General features: G+C 37.3%; 1 long non-coding RNA gene across 1 annotated transcript; it reads left to right on the top strand.

Moving 5' to 3' along the window:
* The first annotated feature begins 1,201 nt into the window (after window positions 1–1,201).
* Window positions 1,202–5,856, top strand: LOC129349534 (uncharacterized). The gene is made up of 3 exons (XR_008602578.1): window positions 1,202–1,310; window positions 2,208–2,308; window positions 3,743–5,856. It is a non-coding gene; the product is annotated as an uncharacterized LOC129349534 (long non-coding RNA).
* Window positions 5,857–10,832: the final 4,976 nt, after the last annotated feature.

Below are 10,832 nucleotides of genomic sequence, written 5' to 3'. Positions count from 1 at the left end.
AACCTGTAAAAAAAAAAACGAAAATAAACAAAACTGCAAAATTTGCAGCGACATCAACATCAAAACAAATTATTTACAATAGTGCAGTCAAATTTCTAAGTGTGCCAGATACTTATGAACACACATATTTCATGTACAAAACCATGGTCAGACCATAAAAAGTGCATTTGAAAATAAAAGAAACTCGTTTTTACTGAGTTGAATCAGAAACAGTATTTTGATGGTCTCCTGGTCCAAGTACTTGGACAGGTCTGATGGAGAAGGGCTGTCCACATATTCTGACAGAGGTGGCTGGACACCTGGCCTCCTTTTCGGCAGGAAATGTGGCAGAGAAGGTAAGCTGTCAGGTTCCTTCTCAGTTTTCCAGCCAGCTGTAGGGAGCGCCTCTGGCCCGGAGCGCTCGCTGGTGGAGCGGCTGCTGCAGCGTCTCCTGGCTGGAGGCCGGTCTGTCCCTCTACCTCTCGCTGGGGTACCAGGACAGCAGGAGACCTCCATTCTCTCCTCTTCCTCCTCCTCCTCCTCCTCCTTCCCAACATTGTAAATGCTGCACACAGAAAAAGTTACGTGGTACGTTAGCTGTGCGCAGCACATGACTTGTAAAAATGATGCGTATTTTGCGCGGAATGCTTTCGGCGGCGTTACATGTATATTATACTTTCTTTACTTTTCTCCAACTCAAAACAAACAATTTCTCATGAATACAGACTTACATGTCACTGGAATGATCAATTCCTTCGATAAGATCGGCTTCATCCGCGCTGGTGGCAGAATCCGGGCCAGACCAGTGGCTGGACTCTTCATCCGACGCTGTAGTTTGCTGGAGAGCTTCTCGCCAGATGTAAAATAGTTTGGCGCGACCAGGTTTTCGCGGCTCCTCAACTAATGTGTGGAAGTGTGTCAAAGGTGTGTGTACGGATCTGGTGATTGGATTTTCCGTTCTGAAACGGGTATTGAAAAACAAAAAACGAGTGGTTACTTGATTTTCGTTTTAAAATACAAAAATTTAAATTTAAATAGGAGGCGTTTTTCCTTTTCATGATCAAAAAGGGATATACGATTTTTTTAAATGCTTTGATTTTCGTTTTATATTTAGAATAACAAGAAAGTAAAATCAGTAAGAGACAGAAACGAAAAAAGGTCCGTTTTTTCATTTTCTGAGACCGGAAGTGGTCATCAGCAAGTGTGGAGCCAAACCACAACAAGATTCTCAGAGGGCGGAGCCAGAGAGCAGCGATTATCAGACCATAGATGGTCGGCACACCTGGTAGTAGCTCTGGCTGCTGTTGATCTTGTTTTTGGAGTAAAACACGGTAAGAAGATAAATACTTCTAACCAGTAGCGTTGTTTTGTTGTACGTTAAGTCAGCGACTTGTGAAGAGTTGTGTTTTGTCGTGTTTGAGCAGTTGGTCCGGACGCGTTAGCTAGCTAAGCGGCTAAGTTAGCTAGCTAAGCGGCTAAGTGGCTAACTTACCTCTGAACACCTGTGTTAGTTGCTGCCGCACCTGTCCTCATTATTAGAATGACCTTCTCAACCTGTGTTTCTCTGCTGTGTATTTTAGCTTTTAAAAAAGTTATTGTACTTTAAGGTTAACTGAAACCCGTTGAGCTGCACTGAAGTTTAACATTCAGCTGGTTTGAATTAAACCGCGCTTAACTTAACATTGCGCAACATTACCTCTCTGAATCTCCATAATTTCATTAAATTCCTTCTCTCTTCCACTGCTCAAGTTCAATCCAGTATATAAAATGACACTAATAGTGAATAAACTAACAACCAGCCATTGTATTTATTCATTATTGCATGTATTTGTAGTAAAACATGAGTTGAAACATCCTACTTTTGGATCTAGAACTGCACAAGCCGTTCATTTTCAGTCACCTGATGAGTTAAACTCCCCTTTTTATATGAGGTTGAAGCAGAAAGTCTGAGTTAACAAAGAAAGTTCTTTATAATTTGCGATACCTGTTATCTCTGACTGAGGCTTTATTTTTTGTTGAGCTGATTTACACGTAGAAACTTTGTTCAGGAAAATTTCTCAGTTGCTCAGAGGACAGGCTGCTTTTTACACAACCTTGTAAAAGAATGTCTGTCAATGCTTTCAGCAGAATTTAGAAACACAACACTTCCTAAACAAATATTTTGAGGCTGTGAGGTTGAACGTTTGAGAGTATATCAGTGTGTTTGTTTGTGGTCTTTCTGTTTCTAGGTGGAAGCTGAATTAGTGAGGATGACTCCTGCTCCTGTCATCTCTAAGCTCCTCACACATCTTTACCTGCACATGAGGAAAATCACTCCTGTAGAATGCAGGTATGTTTGTCATTATTATAAAAAGATGTTGCCTGGTGACCTGTCAGAAACCCATTATACAGAGTCAGCCAAAATAATGTTTACACACATCAGGAAAAGAAAAACTTGCATAAATATTTCAATACCAAATTTATTCAGACGTCACGAGATTAATAAAAGTTATCTTCGGCCTCTACAATTACAAGGGGTGCTCAAAGTTATAATTGATGGTAACATTTACTGATCATATAATCAGCATGACAATATAACAGTATAACATTCTGACCACCTGACTAATACTGTGTTGGTCCTTTTATGCTGCTAAAACTCCTCTGACCCAGTGGTTCATCAGAACCTCTGGGGATGTCCTGTGGATTCTGTGGGTTGCAGGGTGGGTCCTACCTAGACCAGGCTGATCCTGGACCATCCCACAGATGTTCAATCAGATCTGGATGTGGGGAGTGTGGAACCCAGGTGAACAGCTTAGCTCTGTCATGTTCCTCGGACCACTCCTGTAGTAGCAGTTTTAGTTTGTCCTGCTGAGGGTGGCAGCTGGCATCAAGGACTGCTGTTGCCATGGAGACTAGGGGGTTGTTTGTCCTGCAGTGTTTAGGTGGTGGTACATGTCAAACATCCACATGAACGTCAAGGTTTCCCAGCAGAACGTTGCATTAGAACAAGATGATGAATGTTGTTCTCTTCAGCTGTCAGTGGTCAGAATGTTGTGGCTGATCAGTGGATCTGTCTGCCTTTACTCTGACATCCAGAGTTATACAAAAGTGTAGTATGTGTGCAGTGCAGAAGAGATTTACTTTATTGTATGCAGTTTTTAATTTTTTTTAAGGGAGAGCATTTTTTTATCCACCTGAAGGAGACCTAATCTTTCCCTTCAAAGGATAGTTAATAATTACTACAGCTTCCATAGTGGTCCCATCAGAGAAAATCATATCCATATACAGATTTTTATTAATTCCAGGGCTGGTTCAGTAAAGATTATAATAATAACTACATCAGATAATTCTTGGTCGCAGTTGGAATTTTGCAGCCTGAGAGATGGTTGAGAAGGTTTGCAGTTCTTGTTTTAGCAAAATATGTTATAATAGAAGATCTTTATTGTCATTGTACATGAAATTATCTGCAAACCAGTAAAGTGTATCAGTCTGAGGTATCTAAAAATAAATAAGTAAAGAAAAATGCTTCTAAAGCCAATAATAAACAGAATATTTTGAGGGAATATTCTAAAAAGGAAAGAAAAGCTCCATTCTCACTCCTCTCAGGATAAACTGTCATTAAAATTGACTTTAAATTTAGCTTCAACACGAGATAAAAACATTTACTTCCATTACTGATGTCAAGTTTTAATAAAGTTCATGCTACTTTTATAAAATAATGAAAGTGAATAAATTGTATTTCTGTGATCTGTGTTTGATTTCTGTCTTTTCTCCTGTCATCCAGATGTTCAGAGGGAGATGATGCCACATCTGGTCCAGCAGATGGAAGGTCTTGAAGTTCTCTGACTGGCCTCGACTGAAGATGGTCGTCTCACTGGATTTAAGGTTCAGATGCTCAGTAACAAACTCCACCAATGAGCCAACAGGGAAGCTTTAGGTTTATTAAATGTTGCTATGAAGGTATCACTGTTTTTCTTTGTGAATGCAATGTGCTCCAACTGAAACTTGAATTAGAACTTAGAAGTAAATCCTTCCATCTGAAAGGATTTAGTTGCATTAATAACCTCATAACATTCTAATTTTTATTCCAGTCTTGGTTGGAAATAGAATCTCTGTATTGATTCAGTTAAAAACTGAACTTCACAGCACGTTGAAGCAAAACAACCAGATGAAAACTGTGATGGTGTTGGATTGTCAGACCGTAATGTTGCAGCTCAGAGCAGCTTTTCTATCTCAGTTCATTCTGACATTCAGCTATGAATCAACACAGCAGATGGTGATCCATGCTGTGGAAGTCTCACATCTCCTGATTTAATGGAGCTGCTTTGCACTTTTTACACTGTTTATTCACCAACACTTTATTTAATCAAAGTCCCTTCTAGTTTTTATGAGGAATGTGATGTTTTAATGTCTCTGTGAATAACTACAGTCTAATGCAACAGCTGGAGTTGTAACATCTGTCCTGATATTGATCATGAAGTATTGAGCAGAATACTTATGGTTAGCAGTCATCCCTGAAGTTTTACAGTAAAATCTTTACTTGTGTTGTGAACTTTGGTAAGAAGCAGAAACGTTAGCGTTGCCATGGATACATGAGTGTTAAATTCAGTCCATGTTTCCATTTTGGGAAATTCAGTCCAGTTCCAGAATGTGGAGGAATTTAGTCTCACAATCACAGACAACAAATATTATCTGAAAGTCGGGTTATTGTTGTTTATCAGCACAATACAAAAAGATTAATGTTAGAAATATTCTAGTTAAGACTCTAGAATATCATGATTTCTGTAAATTTACCTCAATAATATGAATGTTCAGGTTAAGATTGTACAGTGATATTTATTATGTAAGTTTAGCTGATTAAAGTTTATGACTCTGCACTAAAATATTATTTAAATTGACATCATTATTATAATATTTAGGGTCAGACCCTACAGTATTGAGATTAAGAAATCAAATATTCTATAAAATGTAAATACACTGAACTCATTTGGATATATTTAAGTGAGACTCTACAATATTATTTGACACAAATCTATCTAAATCAAAATTTTAATAATTTTCACACCAAACATTTACTGGACTGATTTAAATATTAAAATCACTCCTTTCTAATCCTCTGCTGTACGTTCAAACCTGAGGCCTTAAATAGAAACACACAAGTATCTGTTTGAAGGAACTTCTGTAGAGTCCTGGTTCCAGAACATGATGATAGAATTATAGACAAACTTTAACAAAAGCTGCCTGAGAGTTTACAGGTTTTTATGTTGGATTTCTTCAGTAATTTAATGAGCGTTATCAGCAATAATCAAGTGTTCATTTGATGAACTTGATTTCCTCAAACATCCAGAATTGGAGCTCATATCTTTGGCAGCTGTAAAGTTTCTGCTCCTTCAAAGTTCACAACACAATGAATGAATTCCTAAAACACTCTCAATGCTGGAGAGCGTTTGTGATGCTGAAGCAGTGATCAGTTTTTCTGTTTCTTCTCTGGAGATGCACAATGAGGGACGTCTGCAGAGACTGAGAAAGAGTCTCACCACATCCTGACATGAGGAAAAAGACTTTATTGAAGACTGCAATGAGAAAAACTGTCAGACAGCAGACGGCTGCATTCAAGGTGAGCTCTGAACATTTGATCTGGAACAGGAATTCAATAACGGCAGCATGAGCTTCATTTCAGTCTGTAGCTGCTGAATTCATGGATGAATCATCTGGCACTAGAGAGGAAGACCATCAAACATCCACGTCAGCTGATGGAGGTCCAAGAGTCTCACCAAACAAACAACCTACAGAGTGAAGACCTCAAATCTGATTGGACGGCCTCCTATTCAGCCACATGTGTGAACAAATGCTTCTAAGCTGATTTGTTTTCTAAAATAAATCTAGTTTGAGTCCTAATCTATGTCTGTGTGTTTGCTTCTTTACACCGCTGTTAACAGTTTAGGCTGTTAGATTGTTCCAGATAAGACAAGTACAAGATACTTCAGAGCCGTTCTACCAAGAGCCTGACAGGAAGAACTCCAACAGCTACTGAATGTTCCTGTGGTCCCCTCAAGGCTACAGGAGGAGCCCTACGAGGACGAGCCGGTCCACCTGATGGTGGCAAGTCGCTGCGGTTCAAAGCCAACACCGACTACATGGACTTCTCCTGGACCACACGGAGGCCTTCAAACCGGACCAACAAGTTCACAGACTCCCCGACTCGTGGGTCTGAGGACGCCGCCGAGCCTCGGCCCAGCAGGCCTCCTGTCTGTGGGTGTTTGAGTGCTGAGAGGTTTGTGGATGTAAGTGAACGTGTCTGTGTTGAAACAGCAGCTTTGGACTCACTAACGCTGGTAAAAACAAGGAGCTCCTTTGTGACTTCCACTAAAAAACTGATGACAATAAGTTTGCCAGGGTTCTGACTGATAATAGATTATTAAATAATGAAAATAATCATTTAAATATTCCTTTATACAATCCTTTTAGGTCTACATTTCCTTTACACTGACTTCTTGGTATATGTACAACTATTTTGGGTGGAATATACCATTAAGCCCAATGTTCAAGGGTTCTTCTGGGAATATACCATTAAACCAACCTTTTAGGTAAATGTTCCAGGATGTTGGGTAGAATATACCATCAGATCAACCTTTTAGGTCTACATTGGAAGATTTTAGAGTAGAATATTACTCCAAACCATCCTTTAGGTCTACATTTAAGGTGGAATACTCCTTTACACCAAGATATTTTTTTGGTCTACATTGAAGGATTTTAGGTGGAATATTCCTTGGAACGAACTTTTTAAGTTTATGTTAAAGGATGTTGGGTGGAATATACCATCAGACCAACCTCCAAAGTCTACAGTAGTGAATTTTAGGTGGAATATACCATTAAACTCACCTTTTAGGTCTACATTGGAGGATTTTAGGTGGAATTTTCTTCCAAGCCCTCTTTTAGTCTACATTTAAGGATGTTTAGGATGGTATATTCTTCCAAACCAACTTGTCAGGTCTTCATTTCAGGTGGAATATTCCTCCATACTAACTTTTTTCGTCTACATTGAAGGATTTTTTCTAAACCACCCTTTCGGGTCTATATTTGGGGTTTTAGGTGGAATATTCCTTTTAACCAGCCCCTCAGGTCTCTTTGAGGATTTTGGATGGAATACTCAGTTAAACCAACATTTTAGGTGCAATGTCCAAGGATTTTTGGTGGAATGTTCCTTTAAGGTGGATGTTTGAGGACCTCGTAGGTGGAATACTTCCTAAAACCAACATTTTAGGTCAACATTCAAAGATTTAAGGTGGAATATTCCTTTAAACCAACCTAAATTTCATGTTTTGATCATTATCAAGTGAGAAACCTCAATCCAGACTCCTCATAATGACGTTTGAGATTCATGCTGCTGTTATTTGTTTAGTCCAGACTAAATGACAGAAACCCACAACTGTAATTTTATTTCAGGACTCGGTTATTAAATGTCAAAACAATCCATGTGACTCTAAAAACTCAACAGCTGTACACACTCTAAGATTAAACTCTCTACAAGGATCCAAAATAAGTTGGACTTCTACATGAGAGCTTTAATTATTCTTCATCTACTTCCTGAAAAGTTTGGTCAATAAAAAAGACAAATCTAATATTTCCAGCTGAACTAAAGACAGACTTTGTGATTTTTCTGCTCACATGTTGTGTTGTTGTAAACTTGCTCTTTCAAATAAATAGCTGCCTAACCCCCTGGAAACCAGCGTTTGTCCTGTTTTTGTGTTGCTCCTCGGCGACCCTAGACAACCGGGTCGTAATGTTTTTTGAGCAACACACCATACTATGACGTTTTTACAATGATGGTTCTACTATGGAACCAGTTTGAAATGTTCAGGTGTTCTTTGTGTGAAAACTCAGAGATTTCAGGTATCAGAAGGTGGTTTTCAACTTTCTTTGTTAATTTTCTGCCTCAACTTTAAACTAAATTTCCTTCACTAACCCAGCCCTCTGGACTTCCAGTAAGCTGTGTTCCTATTGGCTGTCCAGGTGGCTGCTTGGTGTTATCAGGAACACCTGAGCAGCTCAGTGTCTTCCTGCTTTATTTAGCTGCATTCAAACATTTCCTCTGCTTCTCTTCACCAGTGAACCGGGTTTGGCTCCGTTGCTTTAGCTTGTTCTTTAGGCGTTGGCTTGCAGCTTCCAGCAGTCAAATCGCCTTTAATGTGTTTCTTGGTGTGTTTTAGGGCTTTGTACTGGATAGTTGTCTTGGTAAGTGTGGTTCTTTAGCCACAGATGGTGCTAATGTGTGCAGTGATTAGTGGATTTGGTGCAGCTGTGTCTTTATCTTGGCTGTAGTGAGTCTTTATAGGTTTTTGGTCAGACACATTCTGTATTCTTGTTTGAGAACCAAGGTTGGTTGTCCAGAAGGTAAGAGTTCCTGTCCTGATTCTCTGTTCTCAGAGGTTCTCTGGTAGGCTGCAGGAGACTTTAGTGTTTGGGTTGTACTAGTTTGGTTTTTGTGTGGTTTCATTTGGACGACTATCTTCAGGCCCCTCCATGTGGTTTAGTGAGGTTTTCTGGAACAGTTCTACATAGCAACCTGCAGCAGAAGAGACTTTGAGAGTTTTTAGGAAGTTCTGGAGACCAGACTTTAGAGCAGCAGAAACATTTATCAGCAGTTTGAGCAGGAGAAGGTGATCTTCAGAGTAGAAATGAGACAGAAACCTTCTTGACCCGTGTGGTGAGGTCCTGTACCAAGTTTGAGCAGGTTGTGAAGAGTCTGTAGTTCTTTGGTCTGAAAGCACAAGAAGAGTCGACTCATTAAAGGAGAAAACAGGAGATATTGTTGGTTCTTCTGTCGCTCTGCAGTTTCCTTAGACTGAATACCAAGTTTATATTTTAAATGATTTCCCATGTGAGCCCAAGAAGACTTCAATAAAGTCCCTCCATCCCCTGGACACTGCATATTTTATTACCATGTTAAATCTTTTTTTTTTTTTTTTTTTTGATGTTTTTGAGTTTTAATCATAGTTTCAGCATAGTTTTTTTTCTCTTTGCTTGTTTAGTTTTGTCATCTGTGTAAAAGGTGCTAAACAAATAAAAGTTGAATTGATAAACTGAATAACTGACTAACTCATGATTGTGACAACAGAAGTATTTTCATTGTGATTTAAGGGTTTATTTCATTTTTAAGGTTGGGGTTAAATCTTGAGAGAAAAAGATTAAAGAAATAAACTACATAACAAAAAGCAATTAAATCAAAGGAAAAAATAATTAAAACAAAACTTTTAAAAAGTTTTATTATTAGAAAGTATTTTTTAATTGTTTAATTATGGAAAATATTTTATCTGTAATTTTTAATATTTGTATTTTAAAAATTTTGTTTAATTTCATAATTACATGTATTGTATCTTGTTGAATGATCTAATTCAATATTTTCTGTTTAATATAATTGTATTTAATGTTTAACTCTATTAAACAGACAAAATATTGAATTAGATCATTCAACAAGATACATGTAATTATGAAATTAAACAAAATTTTTGAAATACAAATATTAAAAATTACAGATAACATATTTTCGATAATGAAACATTTAAAAAATACAATTAAACAAGAAGAATATTAAACATTTAAAAAAAATTACAAAACATTTAATTAGATTATTAAACCTTTAAAAAGACAAAACATTTAATTAAAAAATGTAATGTTTAATTAGAAAATTACATCTTAAAGACAATAAAACTTTAAATAGGAATTAAACAGAAAATACAATGAAGCATTTAAAAAGAAAATTAAACATTAAAAGGTGGTAAAACATTTAAAAAGAAAAACCTGAAAGATTTAATCGAAAAATTAAATATTGGGAAGGGAAAAAAACTCAAACAAGCCGATAAAACATTTGAAAAAACAATTAAACATTAAAATGACAAAACATTTGGAAATCAAATCAGACATTAGAAAAGAATAAAAGGTGAGAAAAGAGCAAAACTAAAAATTTAAGAAGACTCAATGTAAAGACAAAACATTTGAAAAGACACCAGTTAAACTTTAGAAGATCAAATTAAACAGAAGAGACAAAACGATCAAAAAGAGTAAAAACAAATAAAGGTGTTAAAGCGTTTTCTAGTCTGAAATGAAAACATCAAATTGTTTCTTTAAACATTTCCTCTTTCTATGTTCTTGGTTTGATTGTGGACAGATTTACTAAGAACTCATTTCAGAAAACTGCTTTCCAGATAAAGTCTACTATTAGTTGAAGGCATCGATCAAACTAATGTTACCTTCTGATCTCCACAAACTTTACTGTTCAGTCAAGAGAATCAAAGTTTGTTAAGGATTTCTAAAAAACCCACAGGTGAAGGTCTGAGAAGAACTCAGATGGATGGTCTAAATGTGAAATCAAGACTCATGGTCACAAGTTTTAAGGCTTCTGTTAACCATAAAGTTCAAACTAACAGAGAAGTACTCAAGAACTTTTAGGTTTTCAGTCCTCAGACTGTCGAAAGGTTCAAACTAACAGAGAAGTACTGAGAAACTTTTAAGATTTCAGTCCTCAGACTGTCTGAAGGTTCAAACTAACAGAGAAGTACTCAAGAACCTTTAGGTTTTCAGTCCTCAGACTGTCGAAAGGTTCAAACTAACAGAGAAGTACTGAGAAACTTTTAAGATTTCAGTCCTCAGACTGTCTGAAGGTTCAAACTAACAGAGAACTACTCAAGAACTTTTCGGATTTCAGTCCTCAGACTGTCTGAAGGTTCAAACTAACAGAGAACTACTGAGGAACTTGGAAGATATCAGTCCTTGGACTGTGTGAAAGTTCAATCCAACAGAGAACTACTGTGGGACTTAGAAAATTTCAGCCCTCAGACTGTGTGAAAGCTCAGGTCCTGAGGACTAGGGAGGTC

The sequence above is a fragment of the Amphiprion ocellaris genome, chromosome 8 (assembly GCF_022539595.1).
Source record: "Amphiprion ocellaris isolate individual 3 ecotype Okinawa chromosome 8, ASM2253959v1, whole genome shotgun sequence".
In the NCBI taxonomy this organism is placed as follows: domain Eukaryota; kingdom Metazoa; phylum Chordata; class Actinopteri; family Pomacentridae; genus Amphiprion; species Amphiprion ocellaris.
Note: the sequence above shows the minus strand (reverse complement) of the source record. Positions and strands in the feature narration are given on the sequence as shown.